The sequence below is a fragment of the Sabethes cyaneus genome, chromosome 2, assembly GCF_943734655.1.
Source record: "Sabethes cyaneus chromosome 2, idSabCyanKW18_F2, whole genome shotgun sequence".
Taxonomy (NCBI): Eukaryota; Metazoa; Arthropoda; class Insecta; order Diptera; family Culicidae; genus Sabethes; species Sabethes cyaneus.
In genome coordinates, this window is record NC_071354.1 from 15,119,293 (window position 1) to 15,132,720 (window position 13,428).

General features: G+C 39.6%; 1 protein-coding gene across 2 annotated transcripts in view; it reads right to left on the bottom strand.

Annotated features, from left to right (window-relative positions):
- Positions 1-307, bottom strand: part of LOC128738571 (GTP-binding protein Di-Ras2) — a 177,208-nt gene extending 176,901 nt beyond the window's left edge. Inside the window, exon 1 of one of the 2 annotated variants that reach the window (XM_053833816.1) lies at positions 227-307. The gene's annotated coding sequence lies outside the window, so the exon portion shown is untranslated. Of the gene's footprint in view, positions 1-147 lie in introns of both variants that reach the window. The other variant, XM_053833815.1, reaches the window with a different exon arrangement.
- Positions 308-13,428: the final 13,121 nt, after the last annotated feature.

Sequence of the window (13,428 nt, forward strand, 5' to 3'; positions counted from 1 at the left end):
CCTTTCTGTCAACACACAGAAACTGTAAAATCTTTGCCACTTCTCATCTCCATAAAGCGGCGGCTCAACTTTAACATTTAACGACGAGACGCCCGATTTACACCCTCATCCGTACCAAACAGCCAACCTGTTAACAACAAAACCTACAAAACTCGCACGCAGCAGCACGGTATCAATGTCGCTGGTTTCCCGTGATTCGCGCCAAACCGATAAAGAAAATACCAACCAACCCGGATGCTGCTGAAGGAAAGAAAGCGGCAAATCGGTTTTTTTGTACTGTACTCTACTGTGAGCTGTACTGCGCTGTTCGAAAACGCTACCACACTCGATGATTGCCCTGGAAAAACTGATTCCCGACTAGGACGCTATCCGTATGCCTGCTGCTGCTGCTACTCGGCTAGCTACTATGCAGGCTGGCTGCTTTATGCTTATGCTCCGAGGATGATGGTTTTCCACAGCGCCCGCATACTGACTGGCTGGTTGACTGACTAGCTGACTGACTGTACTATGGCTGGCACACTGGTGGAGAGGAGCGATGAGGGACTTGGAACACCTCCACCGAGTAGAGACCAAATGCTGCCATACACTCTTGGAGGGACAGTGGGAAACGTTTCCCAATCTGTTATCAGTTGGGGGAGAGCAGTTTTCTGGTGGTTTGTTGAATGTCTCGTGCTGTGCTGCTGTGGCTGTGATCGTCAGTTGCCGAGGAGAGTTAAACATTCTGAGAGAGAGAACGGCAAGGGTTGTCAGAATGGCTGTTCAAATGAAGAAGTTAAGATGCTCTGTAAGACATTTAATTTTTGGTGACATTTTATTATTAGCTTATTGTATTCAACTAACATGGTACCTGAGCAAGCTTCGTAGCGCAACGCGGATGAATCATTTTCGAATTCTCTAAGGTACGAAGGTCGAACGGTCTAGAAATATGCGACTTTAGGGCTGTAAAATTCGGTCAAATTTTTGTCTGTTTTCATTCTTAGGTTTTCAAAATAAAACCTAATTGCTGACTTAGCTTAAGCGATGTTAGCTGGTCGACGAATTGCAAAGGAAAACTTTTTATCCATCAGAACTATTGAGCATAACGTCTCCTTTGTAATAAGAGAAAATCATTGGCTGTGAAGCGGGTTACCACAGGTCGCAATTTACTCCCCTGGGGCGCCCACGCACGTCTCTAAGCGCCGTAGTCACCCGCGAAGAATTTTTTTCTCAGACTTGTAGCATTGTGTTATTCGACCATCTAATTTCTCTGCATCAGTCGTGTACGAGACGTGTACCAATACAGAAATAGTGACCGTCATGACTTTCATTTCCTTATGGTCATCCTCGCAGGATTTCTGACCAACCACTGTGTCACTACTTCGTGCTTGCTTATCCGCTTCCATGACGTCTTCCTAGGTGTCCTCGCTAATGTTGTTTGTTGACTGACACACCGTAAGCAATGCTATTACACTACTGACAGCTTTCCAAATGTTCTCGTTCCGACACATTTCGTTTACTATGTTATCTACGGCCTGGGAAGGCATTTCGCTTCGCACCACCATGGACATTCGAAGACAACGTGCTCCGTTGTTCCTTCTACCTCATGCCGCATTCTGAACAGACAGGTGTCACTGCATGTCCCAGCCAGTGCAGGTAAGGTCTGAAGCACCTGTATTCAACCAGGTCGAACCAGTATGAGTCTATCTACGGTACGGCCAACTCCCTCTTTGCCAGCTTCCGAGCTCCAGTAGTGTTTCGTCGTCCGTAAGTGTCGTTGTCTTTCACAAGCGTGATGCTAGTTGGGATCATTTCAACGATCACACTACTGTCGCCGATGACATTGTTCTGTACACAGAGGTGATTCTCAGCTCCACGCGATTCCGCTTGGATCGTAGTGCTGGGATCCAGGCTGGACCCCGGGCCGCAGTATCGACTATGGTACACTAGCCAGTAACCGATCCCAGTAAACCATTTGGTTTGTATATCTCGATTGCAACTGAGGTATACGAAATCATATCTGAACGATAAAGTTATATTTCACGCCATATAAGAGCATATATATACCAAAGTGGCGCGATATACGTGCGAAAATTTTGACAACTATTTGTAATTCTATTTTGCGCAGTTTTTATAACACGCAACTAAATACTCCTGAATATATGATATAGATATAATCAAATATTGCAATTGTCTATCCTGCTTTATAATTCACAGTCATGAATTGTATATGAAGACACGCACCACTGCAAAACAACTTATTGTTCACTTCAATTTGACATACTCTAATCATTATAGAACTCCAATATGAAATTGACATGAAAACGATTTAATGTGAACTTTCTATTACGATTTTGTGTTATCTGGGATGCTTGCTACCACTTAGACCGCAACTATTCGGCCTGACTTTGGCCACCACATCGAAATCCTTCACCGCCTTCTCACAAGCGTAGTCGAGGTAGCTGTTGAAGTCCAACCGGTCGTCGATCATTACTCCCAGATTCTGGACTACACGCGTTGATGGGTCAATAATGTGCTCTCTGACGGTAAGTACTGACCGCACGGACTCACTGGTTTACAGTTACTAATCGTTTTATAATGGGCAATTTGCAGCTTTGCTCCGTGCATCTAGTTTTCGAACGTTCCAATCGCCTCTGTAGCCTGGAATTTCACTTCCTGGTGGTTCAGTTGCCAGTAGCTCAATGTCATCCGCAAAGCTGAAGATCATCGCGACTCTGGTCAGTTTCAGAGTCAGTACACTGTTGTACATCCCGTTCCAAAGCGTCGTCGGAAAGAGGATGGAGCCTTGCGGAACTTCTGACGTAATGTTCACCGTTTTACGTCTCTGGAGGGTCTCGTAAACAAGCACCCAGTTCCGATAGTAACTTCTCAAACTTGTGGATGGATATCCTGGAACCTACGAACCTACGAACTAATTCGGTGATGGCATCCCAGTTGTTACGATTTAAGGCGTTCTTCACATTGATAGTTGTAACGGCGCATAAACGATTTCCATTTGCTTCTTTTTAGACAACTTCTCGGCTCGCTCGACCACTCCGCTGTTTGAATAGCATTTCCTTCTTCGGAACTCGAACTATATATTCGACAGACCGTTTTCAACTTTCATGTACCTCGTCTAGAAGTTTTACGCATGTTTTTCTAGCAGACAAATCGGCCTATATGACGTCGGATTCATCGAATGCTTTTGTGGTTTCAGCACTAGCTTCTGGAAATTGCATCTGTCCGGGAAGCTACCTTCTTCTAGGCATTCCTGCAACACTGTCCTGAACATGTCCAGTGAGCGTCTGTATCCAGCTCCGGCAATTCCGCAAATTCCGTCTAGCCACTGCCACTAGTTTATCATTAGAGATGTGCAGAGCATCAACGTTGTCCCAGTTGTTCTTATCCGGGAACATCTACCTAGCTGTCGCAGGACGTTTGACTTTCACTATCACGATGCGGTACGCATCGCCCCAGGCGTTGGCATAAGCTTCTCGACGCAGTTTCCTGTAGCAATTAATTGCGTTTGATCTGCGTTACCTCCCGTTTCAATGAAGCCTTAGCTAAACTGAATTCCACACAACGGTCTTCACGGTCCACGCGTCTTCTAGTTCGGAGACAATTAAAGCTCGAGTCTTTTAATATCTGGACGCACTGTTTATATTTCCTCTTTCCTCTTTCAGTGATAGTTTCGCAGCAGTCCTTAAGGCCGAGGCAGCGCTAGCATCAAACAGCGTTGGAGCGAACAAGAAAATCTTGAACATTTCTTAAATAACGCTACAGCGTAGTTTTTGGAATACATCATTGTGTGTTAAATCCGTACCTGATATGATATGTCACTACAGTTATTCTAAACCATCTAATAAAAGTGCACTCGCATTGAAAGTTTTGCTACGTCTTTTTTCTCTCTCCCTAGTACGCTGGCTTGGCCTTAAGAAAGGTGCTAACGATACCAACAAAAGCGATATATAATTATCATTTTGACGAACTCTAGTAATAATACCGTCGATTCGGGCGAAATTGATCAGTCGGGTGAAATTGATCAGCTTGGACTAACGAGTAAAAAACTCTTTATTCTACGTTTATACTGATTCATAAAGCTGAATATGCACCCATCCATATAAAGATTGAGTTACAGGTCAAAGTCACTCGGCTTTCAGCAAGATTGATCTTGTAAATGGCTTGATTTTTTAAAATTTACTATTTTGATCGAATCGCAATTTTCAACATGCCCGATAAAACTCCTTGCTGTTAATACAAATTTCGTTGCAGAAGGAAATTTTGATAGAACTAATTCGATTCTCTAATTATCTGGCTGTGCTTTGATAATTTCCATGAATAAAATTATGCGACAGAAATTGTTTGATTTGACCTTTTACGAAATAAAACGATTGATAACATCATGAACTGAGGCAACATAGATTTCTAGATCGCTATGGGTGCGAAATGGAGCTGCCACCTGCGAAAGTTTATTCTTTCTGTAAAGCAGAATGGAGATTTATAAAAGGGTGCAAAAGACAGACAATACTTCGCACAAATTTTACAAACGCTCCATATGGCAGTTGCATGAGAGTGCAAGAGATCGGTTTGTGCTTACATAGCGAAATGCAACTACACATTCAAAGAGACAGTCAAGCTCCCGTATATGAGGAGAATTAAATTATTTGTTTCACTAGATTGGTGAAGATTGTATACGAAAATCGTACATTTACACATATATACAGCAATGTTTAAACAAAAACAAACGATTACGATGCTAAAATTGGCTTAATATCTTTTCTATCGTTCATATTTATTTAGCAGATGCATCAACCATGCTAATGTAGAGCTGACTGTTTGATTTTTGTGCTAGTTGCTGTACGCGACATTGTTGCCTACATACAGGCAATATCTCGATTACGCCAGATTTTATACTGCATGTAAGGTTATTGCTGTCAGAGCGTATGGTTTAATAGCAATATCGTCTTGATTTCTACGTGATCAATTTCACCCGTTATTTGTAAATTTTCAATTTCACGATTACATTAAGTTTTATCTAAAATAAAACTATTTATATAAGATATAGATGATACTGTCGTGTAGCCAGCACTACAGTACTTATTTTAAAATTGAATCATCTTCCTAAATATGTTTCTATTCAAAGATATTTAAAAAATACTCGAAAAAGTGATCAATTTCACCCGAATTCACGGTAGTACCTTTGTTGAACAGTGAACTTCCGGCTTAGTCGTGGCTTCCAACAAATTGTAGCCAGCTAGCATTTTCATATGTATAAAAAAAGGTAAAAATCAGCATTACGTACAGATATGCATGCTAAATAAATCGTATTTCATGCGCAAAATAGGCATATCCGTACTATTTTGGAGGCGATATACGTGATTACGAATAATTTTGAGCGTTACGACTATACATATAAGTATTTATATACGATAATATCCGATTAAGCGCGAGTCGCTCCGTACTACTCTACGATTTTGTGCTGAAAATCGTATGTATGTCAGTCATCATTATATACGACAGAAAATCAACTTGATCCCACTTTATCCAGCTTTAGTTACGATTTTGAGTTTGTTAGGAGATATTTACGATAGTTTTCGTACATTGATATACGAGTTGGTGCTAGCTGGGTAGTCTCTAGCCAGTTGGATTCAAATGCGGTTATAATAAGCTCCCAATATAGCTTAGTTCGATCCGCGGATCCCCTAAGTTTCCGCGTTTTCCCCTTCACGCCTTGTCTCCCCTGAGATGCTATCAACACCTTTGCTTCATTACTTTCTTTAACCAGTTTCCTCTGTCGATTCCCAAGTAAAAATATAAGTTTTACTGCACTCTTATTGCGGTTTTTGTGGCCAGTTTTGGTCATAAAGGCTATCATAAACGTGTAATAAAACCCGAAATGTTACTTGGGTTGTAAATAACCACCGCTATAATTTTTTTTTGTTGCAAATTTTAGATCCAGTTTTTTTTATTTGGCGTTTAGTGTCCACTTCGTGAGCTGAGGTTCATGATCATAATTATAATTTTTGGCTTTAGATCTTTCTTTGAAACGTCATAATTTTTGAACCACCAAACCGGTTACGATGATTTAAGTAGCAAGTAAAAGATATTTTGTTTAGCCACAGACATAACACACACTGTCCCATTCTACGCACGCTCTGATAGTCATTTCAAATATACCGTGGGTTGGAAATGTCTTCGTATTCGTCAAAGTGGCGCTTTTTAACGAAAGGAGAAGAATGCCACTCATAAAATATTTACTTGTCCTAGAGTTGCTCCTGTTATAAGTTAATAATTGGGAATGTCGATTATAGATGGTGCTAGTGTTCAGGTCAAATGTGCATAACGATAGGGTAACCAACCTATTTTGGACCCCATCAGCAGCTGTATATAATTTGGGCACTTTCATTTGAATTTGCTGTAAGTGTCCAAATTATGTAGCTCCAGCTAGAGGTGTGCGCCGCCGCCGCCGACACTTTTGCACGCGCCGCCGCCGATGATTTAGAACCGGCGCGCCGCCTAGGGCCTTTTTCCCACGCCGCCGAAGCCATATTTACCCACACCGACGATATAGTCCAACATTGTCAAAAATGCGGGTCAACATGTTGACAGCACATAGTAAACCCGTTTTGTGAATTCATTCTTATAATGTACCTTTAATTGAGATTCAATTAAACTGCCGTGTTGCTGTACTCTGAGTGTTACCATGCGTCCAACTGAGTGCGAATCGAAAAACCTAACGTAAACGAATTTTAGCATGACGTTTTCTGTCAAACTTCTGTCTTGCTTCCCGGTGCTTATTCATTTTTAAAAAGACATAAGCGACCAAAGTCAAATTTTTCATTTCAGATTCTGCAGTCTTTTTTGTTTATTTTGATACTAATTTTGTAATGATCCGACCACGGGAAGTGACCGAAAAACGATCGAACACATAAGCATTCCACTGCGGCGTGGAACAACCTCGCTGGAATAAAACGCCGCTCCTGTAAAAACACGATTTTCAAGCTTTATGTACCTTTCTCTCAGAAACTACACACCGTATTGAAAAAAAATTTTTTTTTTTTGGTTTTATTGGTAGAAGCTTGGCAAAGACTTTTATAACTTTTGAGCTTTGTAAACTAATCACAGCTTGAGAAAAAGGAAAAAGAATATTTTTTGAAACTGTAGTTCTTTTACAATTGACGAAGGGACGGTAGAAGAAAGTAATAAAATTTTTAGAGTGAGGAGAAAAAGGGAATGGTGAGAGCTAGTATTGCTTTTCATTTCGCGGTTGTAAACTGACTGGTGCCAAAATTAGGTGCGGGTCTTACCCCCATACTGATTTCCAGTGTTGCAAGACCGCACTCGTGTGGTCTAATTTTCTCACACGCGCGTTTTAGTTCTAACGAACACGCCAGCATGAGTATCTCCTACGGACTCTCGCTCTTATTTTTTCATGCATTGCGACAAGTTTTTGCGAGTGTGTATTTAGCTATCGACCACAGTCGCCGCTCTCGCTCGTCATTGCAGTCCAAGCAGCTGACACCGATCACTCGCGAGGGCTCGCAGTCTTATCCGCGTGTGCAAGTGAGGACGTAAGGTGAACAAAAAAGAAAAAAATGCAAAATAAGCAGTGGTGGGCACCGCTAATTCGCTAACCGATACAATTTGCTCGATAATCGTGGAAATTTCGCTAATCACTAATCGCAAACTGCAAATTAACAGTCACTGTCTATATTTGAGCATATCGCAGCAACTTGCATTGTAATCTATTACTGTACAACTTATTACTAATTTGTATATATTACACGACTTTTCTTAATTTAACTAAGATCAAAACCTATTATAATGGATGAAATGCTTTACAGTTTATTAATTTTAAAATAAACAGCACTTCATTTGGAATTATGGACCAGCAACAATTCAGCTAGTCTGAGTATAAATTATAAAGTATCACTATCGTTCCTCGGTTGGTCGGTTAGCGAATTAGCGAATTAGCGGTGCCCAACACTGAAAATAAGTATCCATATATCCTAGTATGCCGCTAGTCCGCACGGACTGTTGGCTTCTTACAAGTTGTAGGGTTTGTGAGCGGGCTGTGCAGAAATACATTTCGAGGCTGTGCGCTCGCTAGTAAGTAGGTAGCAGGATGTATGCACGCAGCATCGGTGGTTGCTTATCGTACGCTTGCGTCAGTTGCGTAAGCGCTGGATGCTGCTTATACTCGCTCGCATGGGCATATTTTATTTCTTGCTCGATTTGCAACATTGCTGATTTCACCCGCCTAGTTTTAGGCGCCGTCTATTATACGCAATGCATGTAATATTTAAAAAAACACATTGGCAGAAAACTGAAATTTAAATTCGATCTACAGCAATCGCACATTCATATGTACGGCATAAAATCGAAAGATGGGGTGCGTATCCCAATCTTCCCTGCCTTTTACGTACTAGTGTCTACCATATCGCGTATTCGCAAACATACAAATAAAAAATTATTCAAAGATTTAAGGGTCATTAAAAATCATTCACAAAATAAGCATTATTAAAATGTATTTTACTTGTCAACTTTAGTTCGATTTTTGAAAAGAGTTTGCTTAAACTTATACGAAATGCGGTAATTTAACGATGTCAAATACTCGCACGCCGATGCACGCTGCCGCCGCCGCCGATAGTAACGAACGGCGTCACGCCGGCGACGCCGCCGCCTCCGATAATCTGACCGGCGCACACCTCTAGCTCCAGCTGCTGATGGGGTCCAAAATACATTGGTTACCCTAGGTTTTGTAAGATTTTCTTCAAAGTGTTGTGTCTGATTTAGCTTTTCAGAAAAATACATTGAAGTTTAATTTTTTTATAAATAATCTCAAAAATATTTCATTTTTGTACCTTTAGAATTAGAAGACCAGGATATTTTATATTTTTTATAGAACGCTAAATATAAAAGAACATAAAAATATTAAAAAAAAATTATTTCGCGACATTTTTTTGGCTTTTACCTTCCTAGAAACGAATGTTTCAGACAAGGAAACAGATATTCCCGATTTCTCTTTGCTTAATATGTACCTACCTATTGAATATAAGCTCGAACAGTTAAAGATGTAATTGGGATTAGTGAGAGGTACTATTGGAAGTAAATCTGTTATTTGTTGCTTAATCCTTTGGTTTTTATGGATAATTTCTCGTTACAACAAAAAATTCAAATAAAATCAAAGCCTTCGAATCGCAACAAGAATACTGACAACCCTGCACTAATGAGAGATCTTGCCTCTTTCATTAAATGCCGTGAGATGCATCCAGAGCATTTGGCTCAGTTCGGATTGTTCCATTGATAGAAGCTATACCCGACTGGAGGGCACTCGAATAAGACACACGGAATGTGCTCTGCTGCTGCTCGCACATTCCGTCCATTAAGAGCATGTTAGCTCTTATAGCATTTTTTTAGAGAAAGCATCATTTTTCAAACGGAAATCAGCATTCACACGGAAGTAGAAACTCAAACGTACAAATAACTACCGTTATTCACATTTCAGAGAGTTGATGGGATACATTCGAAACTCTGGGAAATATCCATATTATTTTTGTCAGACAGCTGCTACATATAAGGCGAAGAACGCGACCAACGCCGTTTGATGCTTCACCATTCATGCTCTCAGCTGCTTGTTTCCACGTCGAATCATCTCGTACTACAATCCTACCACTTTGTGTTTCTGATTGCACAATAAATTCCGACAAGCTTGTAACATTTGTTATCCTACATCATGGGCTTACCGTATATGACCGTTGGACTCCATCGAATCTTTCAAATCCTTGATTCATTTGATGTATTGACTCAAAAAGCTGACATCAATTTGAAATCAGCGCTTTTTATATTTTCCTGTTTCCATTACTTTTTATCCGGACACCTGAGCACTGTTTGTTGAACGAAACTGTTCGTGCACAGGCTCACACTGCACACGGTGTAAGGATACCAAATGTATAGTAAAAAGCAATCATCCAGCTGCTGCTTGGCACGGCTTGCCTTCTTTGTCACCAAACACCAGCAGGACGTGCTCGACTCTAAGAAATCAATCCGACGAGCACAGAGCGGATGTAAATCCATGTGGGAACATTAGACGTGGGGAAACACACGTAAGTCCCGATGCAATCAGCTGCCACAGACGGCTCTTTGGATCCACCAGGCAAGAAACCCCCATCATCGTCGGTGCCGTCGTCGTTTGTCAACGGAACGGAACTGCAATTGCTCGTACACTGTTTGCATTGCCTTCAGGTTGGTTGGCATTCACTTTGCAGCTTCCGCACTTGCACAAATATGCGATGCCGTTTTGTAGGCTGTTCTCATTGGTTAGTTTTTATGGGAATGAAACATGTTTTACATGGAGATTCCGAGCGCTGCGCTTCATTCTCTTGAAGAGCAGATGCTTGTGCATCATTAAACGGTTCGTAATAGTAGCTGAAGGATGGGGATTAAACTGAATATGGTAATTTCATTGTATTTGAAAGTCTTACAATTCTGTACAACGAATGCATCCTCTTACGGCGGATAATGTGATTGCCTCTTATGATTTTACATTCATTCGAATATTATCCATTAAAATGGTTGAATACAACCCGTGTAATTGTCAACCAAGAAAATGAGTCAAGCAATTCAAGGTTATTTATAATTCTGCATCAACATAATTGCTCGAGAGAATTCCAAAATTACAGTATAGTCGTATCATGTTCTTGCAAGCATTATTGTTCCAAATCTTAGCTCATTTCCTAGAAAGTTCAGTGAAACAAAAATCATTCGATGGCTTCATAATTCCAGCAAACCTCAGTCGAACGAAACGAAAATTGAAACAAAGATTTATTACCGAATCGATTCCAATTTCCTAAGAAGTCAGTTTTATGATTCAAAAAACGGCACACCACAGGAAAATATAATCGTTTTGCAATCATCCTGTTTTCTCCAGAATGAACGACACAACAGCTAGGTATCGAATGCAGCCGAAGTCTAAAGGTGCACGATTTCGTGTACAACTGGTAAATAAGGGAAAAATCCGAAAAACATTTACCATACCCATGCCGCCGCCGGTAACAACGGATCCATTGCATTGTTACTGCTCCTACTCGGGGAAGAAATGTTAAGTTAGCACAAAAAAGTAGCAATAATGTTCCGCAATTGACTGGGGGGAAACTGAGGGGCAATAGAATCGGCACTTGCTCTTAACCTTCTTTCTGTACATGTACATGGGTACGGAGTGTTTTGCTCTCACCAAAGGTCATCAGTTCCTGCAAAACCGAACTAACCTTTTGCTTGATTGTACAGGTTCCCCCGGAGGTAAATACCATTGATCAAAATGATGTATATTTTCCAGATAACTTTCGGTAGAAATTGAAAATGGCATTCCCCTAGACAGAAGCAAAATTGATCACTTTTCCAACGTTTTTAAACGTCTTCTTTGAACAAATATAATTCAGTTTGGGCTAAATACTCTAGTTGCGAAAACAGTAACCAGTTGAGCAGAAATTGCAATTTATTTTTTTTAAGATAATTTAATAACATTATTTCAGATGAAAATCTAAAAACGCTGTATACCGAAAAACGTACACGGAAGCGCATTTCATATCGGAACATCGTAACGGAAGGAAGGTAAAAGAAAAATAAACAGTGTGAGGATGCTTTCAACACAAAGCTGTAGGGCAGCAGCTACGATCAGTTTTTCATTAGCAGCACATTCCGGATAAGCATAATATCCTAGTGCAATGAAATTAATTTAATATCAAATTACTTTACTTATGTAGGTATAAAATTGAATGTTTGCTGGACTAGTATGTGTGCAATTTAAACAATTTATATTTTCTTTCCAGTCCATTATTTAGAAATAAACTTAGTTCTGAAAGGATTCACAAGGTATTGACAAAAAATGCAATGCCACTGACATTATGGTTTAACTGCGTTCACAGAATATCCCCATGATGAATCCACAGATGAATTATTGCTGCATAACTTCACAGTGAATTAATAACACTACAATCTATGTGTATGAAATGCTTTCTTCTTTTGGTTAAATCAACAAAATTCGTTAATTAACGAAAACAAAGTGGCTAGAAACCAACAAAATGAAACCAAGCACTATTTCTATGCAAGGTGCAGGAGTGCAAAGATTATCCAACATTATTAAGGAGAATTATCCAACAAAAAAGTTTTGAAAGTTAGTGTTTTTAAGACTTTCATTCTATAGACTTTTTTATAGAGATATTTTTGGCCTCATATCGGAATTTCCCAGTTTCATCCAGTTTACCATTTTTCTCACCAATCGCTCCGCCAAAAAAAATTACGTTGGACCGCGACAGAGTCAGAGACAAATGAAACAAAATAAGGTTATTTGTTTTGTAGGAGACGTTTGAAGAAGATTTTTATGATTTTATCCAATTTCAAGTGAATTTTAGGACAAATTACGAATCAATTGCACGTCCAAATCAAATTTAGTTTTAAATCCAATTATCAGCTCGAATTGAAGTCATTGCCGGAACAAGGAGGGGGCTAGGGGGGGCTAAGCCTCCCTAGAAAAATGGAGCTGGCCGATCGAATAACATGGTCGAAAAAATGCCGGGGGCTGTAGCCCCCCTAGAAATGAGCGCTAGTTCCGCCAATGATTGAAGTAAGACTTCAAGCTCAAATAAATCTAAATTCAAGGCCAATATCCAGTTCAATTCTGCATCCATTTTGCAAGCTTAGTTTGATTTCAATTTCAAGTAAAATTGTATGTCCAATTTTAATTCCGCTTGATTTCCAGTAAACTTTCGTGTCTAATTTCAGATTCATTTTCTAGTTCGATTTGAAGTCCAATTTCTAGTTCAGTTTAATTCAAACTTTCAATTTTAATCTGATTTGTGAGTGCTTTTGAAATTTGTTTTTTACTTTCTTTGTTGACATCTGACTTTTTAATTTTGATTTTTCGCCTCTTAACTTTTAACTTTAATTTTGACTTTTGGCTGTTAACCTTTTGAATTCTCATGTTCAATTTTTGACTTACAAATTTTGACATTTGACTTTCGACTTTTGACTCTTGACATTTTGCTTATTTAGCTTTTGCATTTCAACTCTTGAAATGACTACTAAGTTTTACTTTTAATTTTTGACTTTAATCTTGATTTGTGGTCTTGACTTTTAATGTTTAACTTTTGATCACTAACTATTGACTTTCAAACTTTGGGTCTAACTTTTAGCTGTTGTCTTTTAATTTTGATTCTCGACTTCTCGACCTTTAACTCTTTGATTTGCGGCTTTGTTTTTTGACTTTTGATTTTTTTTTTATTTTAGGTTTCATTTATGACATCTGAGTTTTAACTGTGGTCATTTTTGGTTTACTCTATTCTGTAAGTCACACCGTAATTCTGTAAGTTCTCCTATTGTGTAAGTTACGTCGAGCAACTCGAGTCGACTCAGTCACTGTCGAGTATCGAGTGTGAGGAGAAGGGGTAGCATAAC